The sequence below is a fragment of the Monodon monoceros genome, unplaced genomic scaffold, assembly GCF_005190385.1.
Source record: "Monodon monoceros isolate NGI ecotype Baffin Bay Population unplaced genomic scaffold, NGI_Narwhal_1 Super_Scaffold_12, whole genome shotgun sequence".
NCBI lineage: Eukaryota > Metazoa > Chordata > Mammalia > Artiodactyla > Monodontidae > Monodon > Monodon monoceros.
Genome location: NW_021703768.1, coordinates 58,093,550 through 58,105,721, shown reverse-complemented (window position 1 = coordinate 58,105,721; position 12,172 = coordinate 58,093,550). Strand labels below are relative to the sequence as shown.

The 12,172-nt window shown below is 44.5% G+C and overlaps 1 protein-coding gene across 1 annotated transcript in view; it reads right to left on the bottom strand.

The window, feature by feature from the left end:
- ARHGEF28 (Rho guanine nucleotide exchange factor 28) overlaps positions 1-5,366 on the bottom strand; it is a 309,995-nt gene extending 304,629 nt beyond the window's left edge. Inside the window, exon 1 of the mRNA XM_029216894.1 lies at positions 5,244-5,366. The gene's annotated coding sequence lies outside the window, so the exon portion shown is untranslated. The remainder of the gene's footprint in view (positions 1-5,243) is intronic.
- Between the last annotated feature and the right edge of the window lie 6,806 nt (positions 5,367-12,172).

The following is a 12,172-nucleotide window of genomic DNA, read 5'->3' as shown; positions in this document are numbered from 1 at the left end:
GATGCCAGGGGACTCCCCTGGTGGTCCAGTGGTTAAGACTTGGCCTTCCAAAGCAGGGGGTGTGGGTTCAATCCCTGGTTGGGGAGCTAAGATCCCACATGCCTCCCGGCCAAAAAGCCAAAACATAAAACAGAAGCAATATTGTAACAAATTCAATAAAGACTTTAAAAATGGTCCACATCAAAAACAAACAAACAAAAAAAGATGTCAGGCCGAAGCTGAGTGATTATGAACCCAAGTGATCCCAATGAACAGCCAGGCTCAGAATCCTGGGTTCGGGGTTCAAATAACCCATAATCTCATTAATCACTGGGCACCCCCTACTTTTTGAAACCAACACCTGGCCACACAGCAAACCAGGAGGCTGGTGGAGCAAGAAAATGAGGAAAACTGTCGAAAAAGGACCATGCACAGACAGTAAACAATGGTCATTAGGGAGAAGAGACAAATTAGCTCCAGAGACTTCGCCTCAACCATCCAGCCCAACGAAAACTTCTTAACCTTCACAAATGGTCAGAAGTCCTTAATGAGACTACCTTTGCTCCAAGCCCTTCTAGTTTACAGCATCCCTGCAAAGGCCATTGGTGACGTTCTCCTGTGTATCAGGTGTGGAAATACTTTAATCATGAAATTAAGAAATAATCAGTCCACTTGTCTTTCATCTTCCCAGATCTACCCCACCCCTCTTCCACAAGAAGGGGTTCCACAGAAGAAAGGGAGCAGGATGGCCTATGACCCACATGCATGGGATCCAGACTTTCAAGTCTGAAATCTCTCTCGACTAAGTCCAGAAAGATAACTCAGTCATTTCAACCTGATGACTGTCTGGTGATCAAGGTGAGGTAAGTTAATAGTATTATTTCATAATCCCTTCAAACGTTTACTGACCGCCCGCTGCAGGCGCAGTACTGACCCTGTGGACAGTACATTCCTGGCTGTGTTGCCCGAGACAGCCACGGCTGAACTGACAAACGCCCTCCTCACCTTCAAGTTTCAGGACAGTATAGAATGTTAGAACCAGAGGTCCTTAGAGACCATCAAGTCTACCCCTTTCCGTTTGACCAGGTGAGAAGCTGAGACCCACAGAGGGGTCATACTTGCCCAAGGTAACACAGATGAGAGGCCACAGGCAACAGTCTCCATCCCTGCCTTGGACTCCCAGCCTAGGGCGCTTCCCCTTGAGATCACACGGACATCTCACTGCCTTCTGAAACCTGGAAAACCTGCTCAAGCTCCTTTTTTTTTTAATGTCTATTTTCTATTTGTTATAAATATAACCATCATTTTCTGGCACTTAATCTCTGCCAGGCACTACCAGAGGGGCTCTCTGCAAATTAACTCACTGAATTCTCCCAACAACCCTAGAGGGCAGGTTACAGTGATTATCCCCATTTACAGATGGGAAACCTGAGGTAGAGAGAGGTGGTACAGCCAGGACAGAGCCAGGACCATCTAATGAGACAGGCTGGCTCCAGAGTCCCCACTCTTAACCACTTGGTTATAGTTTACGAAAGATAATTGCTTTAACCTATAAAATGATGGAAGAAGAGGTGCAAGCCTTAAAAAGGGCATGATCACTAGTGTATGATAATGAATTTAAGAGCTAAACCATACATTTCATTAATATATACAATATTTCATGATTATTTATACAATATTTCATGAAATATATAATATTTCATGATTATTTATTAAGGGAATGTCTGTATACTTGAGGGAAGTACAGAAAGCATGTTAACATCTTAAGCATTTTTTAAAGGCAAAATGATCATGCACACACCAGTCAAACAAAGCCTGCCACTTGAAATAGGCAGAATGTTATCTGAGTGTGGAGTACACATGCTATTATGTAAAGCGAAGGTGTCGTTGCCCATCTCCATCTACGCTGGCCTTCACTCGTCGCTATGAGGCATTTCTTTTATATCAACTTTCTACAGAAATCAAACCTCAAATTAATAAACTGAGGATTAAAATAAGAAAACACACCTCTGAAAATTAAAATACATTTTTTATAAAAGTGTTCAAAACCAAGATCACTGGAACAAATGCCCAATATTCATTTGTGTTTTCACTTTCCTTCCTACTAAAAATGATGTCAAATCTCATTACCTTGGTTATCCAGGAGAAGAAGTCCAGGAGCAATAATGGTAGAAATAAGCAAATTTCAATTGTGCCAAAGAGCAAATTTCAAGGGAAAAATTGCCGTCAAGTTAAGAAGATGTACTATCACAGAAAAAATTACCTGCCATTTTATCAGCCAAATGTCTTAGTGTTGAGTGTGGAGAGGCCCACTCAAAATGCAACAGATCCTAAAAATTCTAAAATCAGAAAAGGACTGTCTTAGACATGAAATCCACAGTCCTGAGAATTAAAGCAGAGAGCAATGCCAGGCATATAGTAGGTCCTCAAATATTTGTTGAATAAATATAAGAAAATGTTCACAAAAAGAGAGGGGCATGATAGAGACTATCAAAATGGCAACATAGCAGAGCGACACTGCTTTGAGGTTTTGAGAACTTTTAAATACCTGGAAAGTAACAAAAGAACTAAGGATTGTAGAGACTGGACAAAAATGGCAGAGTACCATCCAACCAGGGCAAAATGCTCTGTGGTCTAGTACCTGACCTGCACTTCGTAAGAAAAATAACTCTAAGCCCAGCTTTGCCTATGGGAGGGATCTGGACTCAAGCCCTACAGCGTGGCATAATATTTACAGTACAACTCTAACATGGCAAAATTCCCTGAATTTGGTGCACTTCAAGTATAACACTGTTTTTAATTTAGAACTCTCAGTGGGAGTTGCCCAGCTTGACCCATCTCTTCGTAACAAATTTAAGGTCACAGGAAAATTATCCTATAGCTTCTCTGCTTCACTAAAGCAGCATAAATACAAATGCAATTAGACAAAACCTACATAAACCAGATCTGTCATATCTGATCAGTAAATTAAAGCATAATAAAATTACAGTCAGCCTGGGAGTTTGAGGGTAATTTGGACTCTCTGCAGTACCATTCTAACCATGTGCCAATTGTAAAGGGTTTTCCGACATTTACTGGGTTGGCCAAAAAGTCTGTTCAGGTTTTTCCGTAAGATGTTATGGAAAAACCCGAATGAACTTTTTGGCCAACCCAATATATCATAAACCTTTTTACTGGGGAGTCACACTTGGTCATAAACTCTGGCAGAACTTGCAGGTAGAGCTTAAGTACCAATATAATGGTTACCAACTTTGTACAAAATGCTTAATATAGAAGTAACATTATATTCCTTTATTTGTTTCAATACCTATTTAAAACACATATCTTTTTCTCATTTACCAAAGGAGGTCATGTGTCACAGCTCACCTGAAATTCCTGTGCAACTTAAGTCTTAGCCACAACAGTAGTTTCTTATAAGAGCACAGTGAGAAAATATTCCAAACTCTTCTGCAGTACTCACATGATTAAACAAAAAAAGGTGTGAAACACAAGTGAGGCCCCTGATGAAATTTCATAGAGCCTTAGTTACCAACTACTATTTCCTCTTTACCTTTAAGTGTTTCTAAACTGCTCAGAGGACAGCAGAGGTGCTTCAAAGGAAAGTGTAACGACACACCTGTTACATAACCTGTTCTTGGTTGGCCAGGCTATGTGGTTTTGATAAGGAAGAAAACACAATCAAAAGCAGGACAAACACTGATTCTCTGTTCTCCATTCTCCCATTAGCCAGGACGTTCACCTGAGTCAAACGCCCAATAGCTAGCTCTGTGCCTCAGTTTCTCTAACCACTAAATATGAGGTCTGATGCTATCCAAATTCCTATCTGATCAAAGTTAATGAGCACAATAATCACACAGGAAGTCCACATCAGAACATTACACTGAAATACTATGTTGTATAAGAAAACTCCAAAGGTTTTTGCAGTAGTTAATTTCTTTTGCTCCAAATACTACAAAGGAATCAGATTGGCTACTAATCCAGATAAGGCAAATACCTATGTGCTTTAAGTATGTGTATATAAAAACCCAAGACAGATATACTAAAAAGCTTCCCAGGTAACCTGCTTGGATTATCATGTGCAAAGAGCAACCCACAGAACCCAAGAGAACAGGTCTTCGATTTTCTTGTTGTGAGAAAAGGACTTCAATTCCCCTCACATCTTCAGGGCCTAGAACACAAGATGGCAAAGCTTTAGAAAACCAGGGACCCCATGGGACCCCAAATGATCAGTTCCTTCTAAACATCTTACGTTTTCGTATTTCTTACCCAATTGGCGCGGGTCTGGTGGTAAACCTCTTTAACTCTGGGTCTGCGGGGACTTGTCTCGACTCAGGCAGAGGTCAAGAAGGGAGAAGCTGCGCAAACACAGATGTTGCTGCCAGCTACAATCAATGGGGAGGGGCGGGGGGGGCGCTGTGAGCGCCTAGGGAGGAAGATGGATTCTCTCCTGGAAATCTAATTGGTGTCTGGGAAACGAGAGTTGGGTTTCCAAGGCTGCCTGAGCACCCAGCTTCCACAAAGCCCTGCATAGGCGAGGATGCCTCCTTAGCCAACAGGCCGTCATTATGCCCCTGTGGAAACTCTCAGCACGGGAAGGTTAGGGGACCACCAGGCACACCCCAGGTTTCCAAGAGGAAAACAGATCCACGAAATAATCCTAAGGAAGTCCAACGGAATTCTGGCCGCCTCTCCTAACCAAGATAACTATAGATGCCTTTTAAAGCACAACATGTGTTTCCACATGAAAGAAATGTTAGCGCTTGTGTCCTAAGCTTCCGCTTGGTCTGCTGCTCTCTGGGGACCCGGCCCCGCCGAGCACCCTCACCCCGGAGCCAGGCACTGATGGGGAAGGGAAACGCCAGCTTTCGAGGCTCTGCCTTCTCCACCGCAAGAAGACCATTTATTTCCCCGGCGCCCAAAGGACAGCGGCCGGGCTTCCACCCGCCCATCCCCGGTCCCCTGAGCGGGGCCGGCGGGGGCGAGAGGGGCCGCGCGGTCCGGACGACCCAGTGCTCCGCAGCTGCAGCCGCCGCGCCGGCCGCGCCGCCTCTGCACTTGTTGCCGTCTCCGAGGACAGGGAGGCGGCGGCCATCCCCGCGCCGCCGAGCCCGCGGCAGCACCCCTTTTCCACCCCCGCTGACCCTCGCGCCCTCCGGGACCCTGGAGAAAGTAGCTCCGCGAGGGCGAACTCAGGTGAGGCGGCCAAACTTTTCCACCCCGGGCGGCCGGGAGACGCAGGGATGGAGGCCCCAGAGAGCACTTACCCGGAGGTGCTGTCCCGCAGCCTCCGACGCCCGAGCGAGGCGCTGCCCTCGCGCCCTGCCCGAGGGCGCCCGGAACGCGCCGCCGGAGCCGGGGAGGCTCTCCCGAAGCGGCCCACGCCCGGCGGCGGCGCGGCCGGGGCAGCGCGAGGGGGCGGAGCCGAGGCCGCGCTCCGGGGCCGAGCTGGCTGCGCCCGCTGCTGGGGCCGCCCCGCTCGCTCCGCGCCTGCCGGCTGCCGCTGGATCTCCGCCTGCCCGCCTCCCGGCCCCGGCATCACATGGCCGGGCCCGCCCGCCGCCGCGCCCGACACCGGCTCCAGGAGGAAACCTGAAGCTGCCCGACCGCGCGGGCTCCGCCGGCCCCCTCCCAACGCCCGCGGCCGCTTGCCTCGGCCTCGCTCCCCCGGCCCCGAGCCCCGCGACCGGCGGGGGCTCCGAGCCCGGGGAGCGCGAGGTTGCGCCCTGGTGGCGGCGCCCGCGCGCCCCGGACCCCACTGGCCTCGCCTGGGCGCCGCCAGAGCGAAGGGTCGGCTGCCGGCTCCTGAAAGGAGATGTGCCGGGCCCGAGGGAGCCCCAGGCTGTCCTCGGCCAAAAGCCACCACAGTTGTGACTTAACGTGGCCCATTTCTTGCCTAAACATCTGTAGACGCCCTCTTGTTTCTCGAGGCTCAGGTTCCTCAAGCCGAGAGCTTCGCGAGCTGCGATTCTCTGCGCCTTCACGCCAGCGAGGGGCTCCATTAGAAGTCACCAAAATATGAAAACCCTCTTACCATGAACAGCAATATGAGAGGGACCCCCTTACCATCAACGCACTTTTCTGGTTAGAACTGATCGCAACCCCAAGCAGAGAAGCCTCTCCATCAGCCAGGCCTTCCTAAAAGAGACTTCAGATAATGATAGCAGCTTTAAAGGCAAAAGTACCGATTTGATTTTTCTAATAATTACCTTGAGTCTTTGTTTTGGTTTTCCTGTGAAGACCTGCCGTCCGCAGAACCACTAATCTCCACAGTCCTAACACAGGGCACCGTTGGAGTATTTCATATTTGTTTTTTTCAAGTGAAGTAGCCGGAGAGAGCTGGCCACTGAGACACCCCTCCCCAGCTGTCACCAACACCTCTCCTGGGCCTTAGCCATTTTGGCCTCCCTCCTGGCCCTCACCTTGCCCAGCCCACCTTGCCGACAGAGCAGCCTGAGGAAGAAGGCAAGGCTGAGGAAGAGAGCAAGAAAACCCTGCCTTGTGTCCTTCACCCTGTTCCAAGGCAAAGGTCCGGGCTTCTGCCTTGATTAAAAGGACCCCACCCTGGCATCGCTCGCCTGACCCCATGCTGCAATCCCAGCTCCTGCTTCTCGGAGCTGGGACCCCAAGGCCTGGCCTCAGGCACTGCCTTTTAAAGAAAAAGAAGTTCCTGCCCATTTCCAGGACTTCAAAGTACTCAAGACCAAAAAAATAAAAAGTTTTATATTTTTCAAAACTAAAAAATATTTCCAACCCTAAAGTGTGTACTGGAGACTAACTGAACAACACACTTGACAAAAATGGTTTCCAATCCGTGGTGAGCAAAAACATTGATGAATTTGTGGCCTTTGTTGTTATGCTTCTTTTTACATCACTGGTACTGTGCGTTTTCTTTTCTTTCTTTCTCCCCCCCCCCCGCCTCCTTTTTTTTGTTACTTCTGTCAGAGACATAGATAGAAAAAAAATAAGAAAATCTGGGAGGAGGACCAACTATTAAAAGAAGTTACCCCAAATCTCCTTCCCCACTAAAATTAAGAAACAAACAAGCAAAACTAGTACTTGTGGAACCCTCAGCAACTGAGGACATATAATCATGCTATCTGCAGTTTTCTTGCCCTCTCTCAAGCACTGAGCTTGATCAATATTTAAATATTTAAATATTTAAATAAGTACTTGGCTTTCAACTTCTCTTGGTTCAAATATTAAGCAAAGTGTACTCTAGCAACCTTAAAAGAAGCCTGTGGATGTATGCAGCAGGAAGCTATCAGTCCTCTGCATCTGATTGATTTTGCTGCTCCAGATATAGGTCACTCAGGACACTGAGATAGTGCTAGGCTTGGCTGAGATGGCATTTGTTTAGAATTCAAAGACTACGTATTCTCCAGCCCCAGAAAAGGGACATTCAGCCAACAAGAAACCAGGCTGGTAATTCAGTTGGGAAAATTCTTACTTCCCAGTGAATATTAGGCCAGTGTCCCAGCTCAGCTTTGTCTTTTCTAGTTATTCAATCTCCATTCATCCTTACAGACTTCAGACAGAACTCCTCCGTAAATCCTGTCCAGTTTCTGCCAGCCTCTGAACTTTGGCAAAGCTTAATGACCTTACCACACAATTTAGCACCTGATTCTTTTCACTGTCATATGTCAGACTAATTCAGGTCCTTAGCCTCTTCACTTGTCATTTCAAGGGCAAAGACTGTTTTTTAATCCCAGTAATCTCCACAGTCCTAACACAGGGCACCTTTGGAGTATTTAATATTTGTTTTTTTCAAGTGAAGTATCGTATCAGTTATGCAGGTTGGAAAATGTATATCACAATTTTCAAACTTTTCTTTAATGGATTAAAACCACTCAAAATTCTATTAGCTACTTAATTCTTTCCTGGTCTTCCTTCTATTTCCTTTGCCAGTAATTCTCAAAGCCTGAATAATGGTAAATCTAATGTTCGGACATATGAGTTAGGAAATTATCAGTGTTTCCTAAATAAAAGCATGGCACTGGAAGACAATAGTTTTGGGGTGGGGGTGGGACAAATTTTGGAACTAGAAATTGGATGAGCTTGGGAAGAGCCAGCCTTTCTAAGCCTCCATTTCCTCAGCTGTAAAATGAGCATAAGAATAGTATTTATTATCATGGTGAAGAATAAATGACTGAAGGTGATTATGGGACACATAATAAGGATGTAGGAAATGGTGGCAATTAATTTTTGGGGGTATGTATATATTAGGAGAACACTTCAGAACTTTGAGAATTAATAGAGCATGTCAGACTCCAAGGTAAGAAACTAGTTCTGGACTATACACTTGGTTGCTCAGACTGAGAAGGTTAGGGAATACAGAAGAGGCCAAAATGATCAAAACCAGGGGGCAAATCTTGTGGGGAAAGGCTCACATTTCTCATTCTGGCTCCACATTAGCATCACCTTAGAAGCTTTAAAAATAAGACCTTGATTCCCACAATCCCACCCCAGACCAATTATTTCAGGATCTCTAGGGGATGGGTCCCACACGTTGGTTTTTTTTTTTTAAGCTCCCCAGATGATTCCAATGGTCTGCCAAAGTTGGGAAGAGCTGTACTAAAGGAACTGAATTCATTGCCAATGGAGAAGAATGAGAGCCAGCCCTCGATTAAAGGAGGCTAAGGGAATCAGCTCTTTCATTTCTACTAATGATGAACAATCCTGTTTAAAGTGCAGGCCAGTGGTGCTTCAGTGTTATGTCCATGTGAATCACTTGGAGATCTTGTCAAAATGCAAATTCTGACTCAGTATCAGATGGAGGCTGATACTCTGCATTTCTGACAAGCTCCAGGTGATGCCACTGCTGCTGGTCTGTGGACCATACTCTGAGTAGCCAAATAATAAGTCCAAAATGGACATTAGGAACAAAAAGTATACAAATATTCATATTGTTAGAAGTCTTGACATCTTTGAATATTTTTAATCAATTAATATTTATTGTACACCAACTAAAAATATATTTTGCAATCTTTTAAGAAAAGAATAGGCCATTTCCAGCCAGTTTTTTTTAATTTTTTTTTTTTTTAACATTTATTTATTTAGGCTGCATTGGGTCTTGATTGCGGCACGCCGGATCTTCCTTGCAGCATGAGGGATCTTTTTGTTGTTGTTGCGGCATGCAGGATCTTTAGTTGAGGCATGAGAACTCTTAGTTGCGGCGTGCATGTGGGATCTAGTTCCCTGACCAGGGATCGAACTCGGGCCCCCCGCATTGGGAGGGCAGAGTCTTAGCCACTGGACTAAGGACTTCCCTAAAGGGAAGGTACAGCCTCTCAAATAGGGCCAACTTCTCCACCAGGCACAGCAGGCTCAGTGCCCAAAGCCCACCATACTTTTAGAAACCAACAAAATGTTTTAATTTCTTTTATAATGGAAGAAAAAAGATGAAATTTAGGTCAAAGTAAATGTTTTAACATATAATATTAATATATTTGTCTTTATAACAGTGGAGTCGTAAGATGTAATTATTTTATTTTACTTTATTTTTTATGGAGGAAGCAGTCCATGAAGGCAAAAGTGCCTAGGGCCCACAAAAGTCATAATGTGACTGTGTGCTCAGTCTGATTTAGTCCCAGGTAGTTTTAGGAAAGCACATGAAGCCTACTGTGGCTAATATTTACATACTGATATTTCCATGAACAGGAAGATATTGGGGAAGATAAAAATTGTCCCTTGAGTGGAGCTGCCCCTTTAACCAGACAGAGTTCATCACTTCCTACAGGCGTGATTTGAGGAACACTGGGGATGCTCCAGTGACAAAACATTGTTCCTCGTCAGCTGGTTCCTGAGGCTCTAAAATTCTACCATTAGAGACTTTTTCCACCTCCAGAGCCAGTCTATAGAGACACAGTATCTAGAGACCCTTTCTCTGTAACATCGGCCTTCTTTCAGCACCAATATTTTTTACCTTCCAGATCCAGGACCCCATCTCAGGAACTTGTCAGGGGATTTTCTATGAAAAGAAGAAGATATAATAATGAGATTCCATTTTATAAGAAACACCAATTCTAATCAGCTCCTAAAAATTTAAATGTCTCCATACATGGCTAAACAACATCACCTTCATCACTATTATTCAATACGGTAACCTCAACAAAAATTACTGATTGTTCTACGGTCCACTATGTCTTACTGTCCACTACTATAGCCATTAGCTAGTAGACTACTTAAACTAATTAAAATGACATAAAATCTAAAAATCAGTTCCTCATTGCACTGGCCACGTTTTGGGTGCTCAGTAACCACACGTACCTATTGGACAACACAGGGATAGAACATTTCCATCATCACAGAAATTTCCATCAGACAGTGCTCTTTCAAGGGTTTGAGTAGAGAGGGCACCACCCTTCTTTGACCCTCTGAAATGCAAGGCCAGTTGGGGAAATATGCAGACTCTAGCTCAGGCACAGTTTTTGGTTCCCATTTGTCAACTGATCTACAACTACCCAGATCATCCATCACTCTGCTCTTTTCTAAACCTTCCAAACCAAAGTTTCTAGAAAACCAACTTTTTGTTGAAATTCCCTTGCCTTTCAAGAAAGCTAGACCTTTTTGACTTGTGAAGGGCATTATATACTATTCATGATCCACCCAAGGAACTTCAAAGGTTTATCCCAGGATCTAGAGCAGGCTTTATCCCAAAAAGTGATTGTTTATGTGCATCACTGGTATGTTTGGGTCTTATCCTTGCGGAATGACTCTAGCTGTCCTCAAGTTGTAGATGACTTCTTAAATTTTAAACCAACTCCAAGGGCCCTTTTTGATCTCCCAGGCATAACTGTACAAGGCAGGCCAGCTGGATAATGCCCTAAATGCATGTGTCTATAAATAATCTCCCATCATCAGCAATCTTGTTTCCAAGAGCCCTGCTGGAGTGCTCAGGTATGGGGTGTGGGGCAGAACAACTAGTCTCTAGCATTTCTCCAATCCCTTAACACCTGCTAAACATGAACATATTAAATCCCAGCCTGGAGCAAGTCTTCACAGTTATATAATAAAAGCCCTGAAAAAACAGAGTTGATAACTGAGATACTAACACCATCTTAATTAAGGAGGAGATAACATGGGTGGGAAATAATGTGTGTGCAGCTGTCACATGGGCTGTAATTATGTTTAAGACTTCTGGTGACATGACAGAGGGTGAGAATGCAGCTTCAGTGTTCTGCACATGATGTCATTTGGAAGCCTCAGAAAGCACGTATAGCTTTGGGCAGCTATTACTCACTAAGGAGGATCGAGATCCTGTTTTTCCATTTACAAAGGGCAGGCAGAGGAAGGGAAAAGACAGGAAAATCTATAAATAAAATTAGTATGAATCAGTTTTCCCCCCCACAAAAAAAACCTATATAAATATATTTTAACTCAGCTTTTTCATTCAGAACCATTTGATTGCTCCTAATACATAACCCAAGAGCTAAGTTTGGAATCCTGCTACTAAAGGATCCAAGAATATTTTAATAGCCTCAGTTAAATATCCTGCAATTTCTGAATCCAACTCAAAAGAGCAAGATAGTCAATACCAAGTGCAGTGCACAAGAACTGTTTTGTGGTTGATGTTGTCGTTGTTTTGTTGTTGCTGTTTTCGATTCTGAAAAGACCCCGTTCCCACTCACCCCTGAAGTTGGATATTTTGGCAGAACTTTTTCTTCAGGACTCTAAGGAGGTAGGTGAGGCAGGTAAGCTTATCGAGAGCCCTGAGACTCCAACTCAGATGAAGAAACTTAAGAATCATCCATAATGTACAAAGGAAAATGCAAAGACTTGGGAAAAAATGGAGAGTCCAAAAATAACATGTCTTTAACTCCTCTTGTTTTTAAATAATAAAGTGTCCTATCCAGAGCCCTGCCATAAAAGGAAGTTAATTCTCTTCTATCAGAGAAAATGTCTTTAAATTAGCACTCTCTGATATTATTGCATATTATTATTATGCAAATAATTCATTGTTTTTCATCTTGAAAAATAATTTCAGCCGTAGATGAGTATGGGAAGCAGCCACAAGAGAAGTGGTGAACAAACTCAGAGCTTACAGATGGCCTCTGCCTGCCTCTAGACCAGGGGCCGGCAAATTTTTCTGTAAGGGGCCAAATAGTAAATATTTTAGGCTTTGTGGGCTGTATAGTCTCGATCACAACCACTCAACTATGACACTGTAGTACAAAAATAGTGGTATACAATATGT